General features: G+C 34.6%; 1 pseudogene; it reads left to right on the top strand.

Moving 5' to 3' along the window:
- The first annotated feature begins 6,890 nt into the window (after positions 1 to 6,890).
- On the top strand, positions 6,891 to 8,726 carry LOC136274109 (uncharacterized; annotated as a pseudogene).
- Positions 8,727 to 10,003: the final 1,277 nt, after the last annotated feature.

The following is a 10,003-nucleotide window of genomic DNA, read 5'->3' as shown; positions in this document are numbered from 1 at the left end:
ATCTTCACTATATATACAACCGTTTGTGTATGTATTGGCATTTTTGGTGAAGTGGTTTTTGAGAAGAAAATTTTTAAACATTTTTCATATGTAGTTCTATGTTAAACTTTGAACCCCGCCTGGGGCCCCAGTTTTGGTCCGAGGGTCACGAGTTCTACAATTTAGAATCTTCATTATATATACAAGCTTTTGTGTAAATATTGGCATTTCTGGTGCAGTGGTTCTTGAGAAGAAGATTTTTTAAACATTTTCCTAAGGTATATCTATGTTAAACTTTGAACCCCGCCTGGGGCCCCAGTTTTGGTCCGAGGGTCACGATTGTTACAATTTAGAATCTTCACTATATATACAAGCTTTTGTGTAAATATTGGCATTTCTGGTGCAGTGGTTCTTGAGAAGAAGATTTTTTAAACATTTTCCTAAGGTATATCTATGTTAAATTTGAACCCCGCCTGGGGCCCCAGTTTTGGTCCGAGGGTCACGATTGTTACAATTTAGAATCTTCACTATGTATACAAGCTTATGTGTAAATATTGGCATTTCTGGTGCAGTGGTTCTTGAGAAGAAGATTTTTAAAAAATTTTCCTATGTATTTCTATGTTAAACTTTGAACCCCGCCTGGGGCCCCAATTTTGGTCCGAGGGTCACGATTTTTACAATTTAGAATCTTCACTATATATACAAGCTTTTGTGTAAATATTGGCATTTCTGGTGCAGTGGTTCTTGAGAAGAAGATTTTTAAAGACATGCACCCTATACTTACTGTTTCGCAATTATCTCCCTTTTGAAAAGGGCTGTGCCCTTTATTTTTACAATTTATAACCCCCTTTCCATAAGGATGCTTTGTACCAAATTTGGTTAAATTTGGCCCAGTGGTTTTTGAGAAGAAGTTGAAAATGTGAAAAGTTTACAGACGGACGGACAGACAGACAGACGGACGGACGGACGGACGGACGGACGACGGACAACGGGTGATCAGAAAAGCTCACTTGAACCTTCGGTTCAGGTGAGCTAAAAACTGAATGATGATAATGCTAAAACATTTATAGTATTAAACTAAGTATAATGACCTTTCTCTCCTGGCATAAAATTTATATGAGGTCAATGATCAAAATTTTGAGATATGATGTCTTTTATCATTTTTAAGCATTTTTCAATATTTTTGTAGTGTGTGCCATACGATTATCTAAACGAAAAAGCAAGATAAAACCAACAGAAAATATGCAAAATTATGTTGACTAACAAATAAAATTTTAACTTTAAATATTATAGTACTATCAAAAATATTTCAGTGGAAAACAAAATCTGAAAAATTTAATCCGAATTTCCTCTGCTTTGCTAAAAGTCAAACTTTGTCTGAGCCTAATTCCATAATTTAGTAAAAATATCGATTGTTATGTCAATAATAGTTCATTTCATAAATACGTTTTGTATTTAAAACAAATTTTACTCATTAAATTGAACTTCTTAACAATCCGGATTTGAGAACTCAACCCCTGAGTGAACAACGTCCTTAACTATAAAAAATAAGAGAGGATGGTTATCTTGGTGTTAGAAACAAGCATAACAAAACATTTACAGAAGTGGGTGTAATGAAACATTTTTGAAACAAAATTTCACAGAAATTGTGTCACCTCGTTAAACGTTATCAGATTTCAAAAATTGTTCCAAAGCATTTAAATTGCTTGGAGCTATTGGTTTTAAATGCAACATTACTTCTAAAACAATTTCATAAACTTATTAGATGATACCATTTAAATTTCGTAATATGATCTGGGTGTCATCTAACATATTAAGAATGCTCAATTCTTTTAAATAACTTTTGACTACATTTGAAAAGTCAAAAGCATTTTTATAAATGTATATGATGTAAATGTTCACTCAGCAAATTTCACAAACATCCATAAGTTTTTGACAAACTGAGCACTGTTTGGAGAGTGTCCATGTAAATGACGTCCTTTTTATCTAAAACAATGTCAGTTGGATTAGTAAAATTCCTCGAAACATCCCATTTATACAGATCCCATTTTCTCAAATCCTCCCACTGTTTAAAGAATATGTTGCTCGTTGAGTTGTTTTCCCAAGTGTATTCTTTTTTCATTATTCGAGCAACTACTAGTATATTCTTCTTCTTCTTCTTCTTCTTCTTCTTCTCAAGAACCGATGCACCAGTATTGCCAATATTTTTCATGAAAACGTCTATATATAAAGCAGATTCTAAATTGTACAAATGATGAACCCTAGTCTAATACTGGGACCCTTAAAAGGGATCAAAATATATGTTGTAAGCGTGATCTGACCATGTGTTCGTTTATATAAGATGGGGCTCGATATTCTGAAACGAAAACAAGGCACTTTATTTGTATTAACTGTCAGAATCAGACGTCAATTTTGATTAAATAGGAATATTTTATGAAATACTGGTAGATCGTAGTTCTGAATTCAGTTCTACAGTAAACTATGCCAATTGTTTTACACCGACTTTTGAAATTCTTTTGGTGTATATACTTATTAGAATGAACATAATTTATGTTTTTAAGCTGTAATAGAAGTCTAACTATGTTTGATCTAATTATGTTAAATTGGCAGGCCGATCAACATCAAATTATTAGGGTAGACTGATTTAGTTGGATTTTTTTTATTAATAAGTATGAACTGTAAAGAACAATATTAATAGTCATATTAATGTTCTTGAACATTGCTGAGGGTCAGAGATCGTTTAAAATTAATTGACATGCATACTCGCGCGCACGCACGCACGGCATTTTGCTTTCCTACTGTCTGTCAGTCTGTTGTCCAACAGTTTCCATTCATTATCTTGCAGAGCTTGCACATACTTAAAGATTATTCATCTTCTAGGAAGTCATGTGACAAGATACCAGGTAGTATCAGTTTTTAATATGCTATTAGAGAAGTTAGGTTTACACTAAGGTGTACAAGATATATATAATTATTTTTGGTGCAGCATCTAATGTTTGGGCATTAGGAGCAAGTCAGCAGTCTATTACAATTAAGGGTAAATGAAAAAAGTGCTTGCTTAATTATATAAGACAGTAGCTTCTCTCAAAAACAATCTGAAGATATTGAAGATGACTGACATTATGTCATTATTCTAATTTATGTCAACATTTTGTTTACATTATACAAGAATCTGGATTGTTGCATGGATCATCGATCATCAAACATGTTTTCTGTCATGCAAGACAGTCTTTCTATGGCACTGATCTTCAGCTCGATAGACACAAGGCATCCATTTTCTGGCAAGGCAAAGGGGGCATGACCTGTGGTCAGCTTTTCTCTTAGTAAAAACATTACTGAGGGTGCAAGATCCACCTCAGATTTTCGTCATACCTTGTGGCGGCCATAAGATCATAATGCAAAATGGGGCTAAATTAATTGAGCTGCTTCAGATTTAGCATAATCAAAATCTCAATTTCAAGATTGTTGCCATCCACCATTTCAGTTTGGTCCAAGATTCTGCCAAGGGATGTATGGAGTGGTGGGAGGAATCCAGTTGTTTCAAAAGAGGTAGGGAAGCCCGAAACGAACAAAAAAGGGCTGTTGTTTCTGTACAAAAAAAATTGGGTGGGAAATAAAAAAGATATTCTGAGCTGTACATCGATTGGCCTGGTTTGTTTGCTGCAGACAAGCTTATGGTCTTTCTGACCTGGGCAATACTTTTTGTATCGCTTGCAACAAACACTGCTAAGACTGTTGTCTGACACAATTGTGTTCGCGTCGCCTCGAGAAGAAGAGAAGGGGTCATTTGCTGCGCTATGTTTAAGAGGTTAATTGTTATTAATACTTGACGGTGAATTCACGTTGTTATAGCAGTTGTGTCATAGCTGCTAACTACGTTTAGATCGTTGTTTGTTCGACTCAATCTTAACCAAACAACGTTTTTCTTGACCAATGACTATTGGATTTAGATTCATTAATAATAATACCACCAAAACTAAATGAACGAGAAGATGATTATTTACTCTCATTAAAAATAGGGCAAATAATCATATAGGGAAGCTAATGTATCAATGATGCTTTGTTAACACCAGTATCTACAACAAAAAGAAAGGGAATTCATCCGCCATAAACCTTGTTGTATTATACCAGATTATCAAATATGTCATAAATTAAAAGATATACAGAAAAGGATCAAGAGTAAAGTATGATGGGACTCTTGTATATATCGGTTTAAATGAAACCCATCTAGTTCTGTTCTTTGGCAGAAAATGAATTTTTTATGAAATGCAAGTAATTACACCTACTTTTCATTACATTACTTCCATTAAAATGCCAGTAATGACCATCACTTTTACACTTGAAAAACATTGAGCTTATTTCTTTTTACTCGAACCCCTTTACACTGTAACCATCTGTAGTATAACTCAGTAGAACCACTAAGCCGAGTAGTTTGTTGAAACACTTATCATAATATGTTCACAAGAGGAATAAGTAAATTTGTCTATATAAAAGGCTGATTTATGGTAGAAATAAATCTGGATAATTAAGAGTTATCGTATATGGATGATGATCGGATATCGTTAACATCAATTTGACGCAATATTTAGTGTGATTGGACTTACCAACGTTAATTCCTGTTAAGATATATTTCGGTAAGTGTTCTTCACGTTGAATGATATGACCTGTTTATCTTGAGACCAGTCGGGAAAACCCCATCGAGACGAGTCCATGTGAATTATAAAACACTCTCTATCACACTAAATATTTTTATATTGAATCTCAAATATATTTCAGGCAAAATCTTTATGTCCAGTCAACAGCTACCTATGTTGTAATTAACAGTAAATAAAATAAACCAATGCACGATATCTTTTGTATAGTGTGTTTTAGCAGAATTTGAAATAATTAGCAATATCAAAGAGTTTAAAATTACGCATTAATGTTTTGTGTCATTGTCAAACAAATTAAGCGAATCAAAACGTTTACGAAAATAATACAACTGAAGATGTATTGAAATGCTAAATTTCTGAAACGTTGGTTGTACATTTGAACGATAATTATGACATGGCATTGAAACAACGTTCTATGTTGCTCTTTTATCTAATGTATCTCCAACTCTGGACTATCAAAATATTTTAGAGACATTGAATATCATTGTTACAGTTATTTGCGATGAATTTACAGGCAAATAGCAACAAGGACTTTGCCCCCCTCTTCACCATTGTATATAAACATGTACAGTACATGTTATAAGCACAGTACATACGTTATAAGTACAGTACATGTTATAAGCTTATCAAGCAAAGCAGAGGCATGACATTTCTACACAACTTGGTCACTTAACTTGCTTGGGCTGAAATTAAGATACACATAAATTATATACAAACGGTCTTTCCGAATCCTTATTTAATGAATTCGCTAAACGATAGTACCAGCAAAGGGTTAATTACTCAAAATTGGTAACTCATGCAAGCGCAAATACAGCTTTTGGAACAATGGTCAAACCAGGCTGAAGCTAGCAGCCACTAACAGCAGCCACTAAGCCCGTAGAAGCTAGCATCCAATAAGGAAATTCATCACACTAATGAGAGTACTCGAACAGAAAATTATATTTTACTTTTTTACCGGCATATTTTAATTAATATCAAGGAAATTTATGCCTGAATATTTTCTCTGAGCCTTCACACTTCGGAGGCAGTAAAGCTCGCCTGGATAAAATTATAAATGTGTTTGTGTGTACTTAGTTCAATTGAATATTGGTGAAACGAATTGAACGCACCCATAAAAATGGTATGACCGGACATCCCTTAAAATGAACTGTTCCAATGGTATATAAGTGAGTGTAGCCTGCAGCTGAGGTAGTCTAGCTGAGAAGCTCGAAGGCGACACATTGGAGAAGCCTGAGCAGAAGAAGAAAAGTATAAGGAAGGCAATAGTCAGGAAAGTGGAGGCTAGGGTGGGAATTAGAAATAGTTTCACCATCAGTATTGGTATCTGGGGAATTAAGTTGGGAATCAGGACGTAGTTAGGAACCCAGTAACGGGAAGTCTGCGGTGATAGTATACCCAGTTTAAAGAATACCTGGTAAAGTCTCTGGTGAATCTTTTTAATAGAAACAAATCACTAAAGCTCAGGAGGAGTAGAGGAAAATCTTTTTATAATCGGATCAATCAAAATACTCAGACAGAGTATATTAGGAAAATTATATATCCCTTAAAATGAACCCTTATATTTATTGTAGTTGGTACATATATACAATACAATACATTGGTATTTGTATATACGAATGCTTAAAAATTGATCTCCGAGTACTTTTCTCCGAAAATAACATGCATCAAAAATCATAAAAATCCTCGTATTATTAAAAAAAAGCGACAATCAGACAAATTATATAGTGATCTTATTCTCATTCAAAAATTAGCCTCAATCGTAAACCAAAACGAAAGAAATTCAAACATGAATTTGGGATTATTTTGTGTCAGCCATGTTTTAAACTTTGTCTTATTTTAATATATCAAAACTGAATAGAGGTTACAAATGGTCCATTATCTTCCTTATCTTTGAAGTGTGCATCAAACGAATACCAAGGCAGTGTAGGGGACATATGGGGCTATTATTTCCTGGTCTCAAATTTGGGCTGTAGGAGTACCATCAAGTGGCTCCCAGGGGTTTGGGCTCAACTCGGGGATTTATATCTTACTTGAGATTGACCAAAAGAACTTGGAAACATTAGAATTAGGTAGAGGACATCAAGAGCTATTCATAATAAGCGTTAGAGGGCACCTATGACCCCTACAAGGGTCCAGTAAGCTTACCCGAACTTGGTTTTATTTGTCTATATCCATAACGTAATATACTGTGTACTTCATAAATGTGTGAAAATAACTGTTGTGTCAAACCCCTTATCCGTTGTAACGAGGATATACCATGATTTTGAAGATAAGAATCGTAAATACTATTCGTTTAAACACTGAATTGGAGAATATTTGCGCGACACTTGGCGTTTAAAATCAAAATGGGGGTTCAAAATCTATATATATTAGTTCCGTGGATTTTATTCACTACTCAAGGTAAAGTTATGAAAACAATTTTCACAGCTGCCTTCTTTCTTTTGTCCTTTTTATAGATGTCCAAAGTAATGTGAGTATATATGGTTTTTCTCCTTCATATTCTCTGTATTTGATACAGAGAACAAATTTGTAGTTCTTCAAACAAATTCGGTAATTTTGTTGCGCTTCGAGTACATTAAAAAAGGTTCAAAAAACTATCCAAGCGCATAATACTAGTTATAACCCCTGGATAATACAATAATCTGATAAACGGTACTAGAACCATCTTGTTTTTCGCGGATGTTTCAATTCCTAACACCTTTTGTTTATACAAATATGAATTAATAAAAGTCATGATTGCAATTACATAATTTTTTTAGATATTTAAAAAAAAAATTGAATATCGTTTTGTTTTATGTCAAAGTTTGTTCGGTTGATGGTCGAACTCTGGCTGAATGTCTACTAGATGTACAACATGGAGTCTGTCAGCAGTATTCTCATATAACCGTTTGTACCAACGACGGGAAGGTTCATAACGGTAGGTACTCCAACAGCAATAACAACCTCTTGTATACCACCTGCATGTCCACTTTTACCTTTCCAATATTTTCTTTTGATTAGGTGTTTGTGACTACCAGAGGGCTATTTGTGATGCGTTTTATGTTCACAATGAGACTCTATCAGTGGTAGGAACTGGTTCAAACGGAGTATGTCATAGTATCATCCACCACAGTACATCCACATCACCCAAACCTCTCAGCAACACAGAGACCAGAGTGTTCGAAGCAATTGCTCATGGAATAGACAGTCGGCTTCTAAGAACTCAGTCGAGTGGAACACAGGTTTCGGAGGCCATAAAAATATTCTCCAAACAAGATCACATACACGGAATTTACATCAGAAACCCAAACTGCTGGGCCCATGACATAGATTTAACTTGCATTTCACCTTGGAACAGCAAAGGTCAGTCGCGTAGAGCGGGCACGCTTATATCTCCTCGTCATGCCGTCTGGGCAAGACATTACAACATACCTGTCAATACTACCCATGCGATTTCTCGACATGAATAATAAAGTGGTGGACCGGAGGATTATTAAGTCTGTCCCCCTTCCCGTTCCTGCGCATGCCAACTGCATGAGTGGTTACGACATGGTAATCGGACTTCTCGATCACGATGTTCCTTCTTCCATCACTTTTGCTAAAGTTTTGCCAAGAAATTTTACTAAGATCTATAGCACCCACCTGCACCATGCTCTTCCGGTTTTGAGCACTGATTACGAAGAGAAAGCTCTAGTTGACGAATTGAATGCAATGAACAACAAAATGGTGAGCCTGTCAGCCCCAATTTTGTCATACCGCCAAGCAAACTATGAGAGTAAAATTGTAGGTGACAGTGGCAATCCAAGCTTTTTCGTCATAGACAACCAGTTGGTGCTATTGTTTGTTTTCACGTATGGGGGCGCTGGATCTGGGACATCCGTTCAGTTCCATTATGACGACATCAATGACGCAATGCATTCATTGGGAAGCAGACACTCCTTAACAGAAATCGATCTATCTCAATATGCCACCGAGTCACAAATAACCAATGTCTTTGGTTAGATATCACTTGTAATTCGTTGAACTTCTTAGCTGTAAAATGATCCTAATTATAATGAATTATGAAATTAGACCTAGTAGTATTGTATAGCTTAATAACACATGGTACGCACAAGGTCCTAGCAATGTGGTTTTTTTTTTATTCCTGATTACTTAAACTGACTCATCAAGACTAAATATTAATGTTTATTAATTTACTAAAATAATGAGCATTTTAGGGTTTTACAAACCCTCAATGGTACTTAAAGATTCTGTATGGATTCGGGTTAAGCCGCGATAAATCATTGATCCGCCCAGCAATGAATAGCTCTATACTTTTGATCGTGGTGGACATGTTATACCCTACAGATTGGTCTAAATGTCCCGCTTATTCCTAAAAGCAGAAACGAAAATCGAGAGTGTTTATGAAAAAAGAACTATTTCTAATACTGTTTCAAATCAAACACTATTTATTACTTAGTTTAAATGATTGAGTTCAGTTCTACCCAAGTCGGAGTTTGAACTCTAAACCTGCAGAACCTACTTATAAGCAGTGCGCGACCAGCGCGCCTACCAATTCAATATATACTTTACATGAACAATGAGCAAAACTTCATAGGCTACGATGAAAAATATAGCAAGATACAATTTTTTGTCTAAGTGCGCATGAAATATGTTTAAAAAGCTTGATAATAAAACAACACGAAAAATGAGTAAACACAAGATCTAGATCACGTGATTATGTGAACTAACGTACTAATAAAATACGTGTACATGTAACGTTGGAATCAACTCAATCATCAGATCATACTTAGGGATTACGTATATACAGGTTTGAGATTTCCAAAAATAGTTTTACAAAGTCCTATGCCTGAATTCAAAAACTGTTTTAAAAACTATTTATAACAATGTTATCAACAAAATCTGATATTGATAACCATGTTTTGTTCATTTGATGAAGATATTCTACGACAAAGGTTTATTAATATTGAAATAGAGGAATTTCGGACAAATTTTTGCTGTCACGCGATGGAATAAATCTGAAAGAAAACTTTGATTATTGACCTTACATAATGCTAATGACAACAGCATACAGTTAAAATAGTTGTAGGCAAAAAATAGTTTGGAGCCCCTATTATTCAGTGTTTTGCAATTACTCGATCATTTTGAAAATTGAAAGAGGAAATTTGGACTTACATAAATTCAAAGTAAGAGCTTAACCGATTCATTGAAATATGAAATTAGTAAAACTATTCGTATTTTATCATTTTCCATTCAAATTGTTTTATTTCAAATAAGTTTAATATAAAGAAAACATTTATAAATATGTGGACAATTTTGACATTTTTTTCAATATACATTTATAGAGGTAAAAGTAGGTCATTGACCTAGTTCTTTAGTGAAAAATAGCACCA

The sequence above is a fragment of the Magallana gigas genome, chromosome 3 (genome assembly GCF_963853765.1).
Source record: "Magallana gigas chromosome 3, xbMagGiga1.1, whole genome shotgun sequence".
Lineage (NCBI taxonomy): Eukaryota > Metazoa > Mollusca > Bivalvia > Ostreida > Ostreidae > Magallana > Magallana gigas.
Note: the sequence above shows the minus strand (reverse complement) of the source record. Positions and strands in the feature narration are given on the sequence as shown.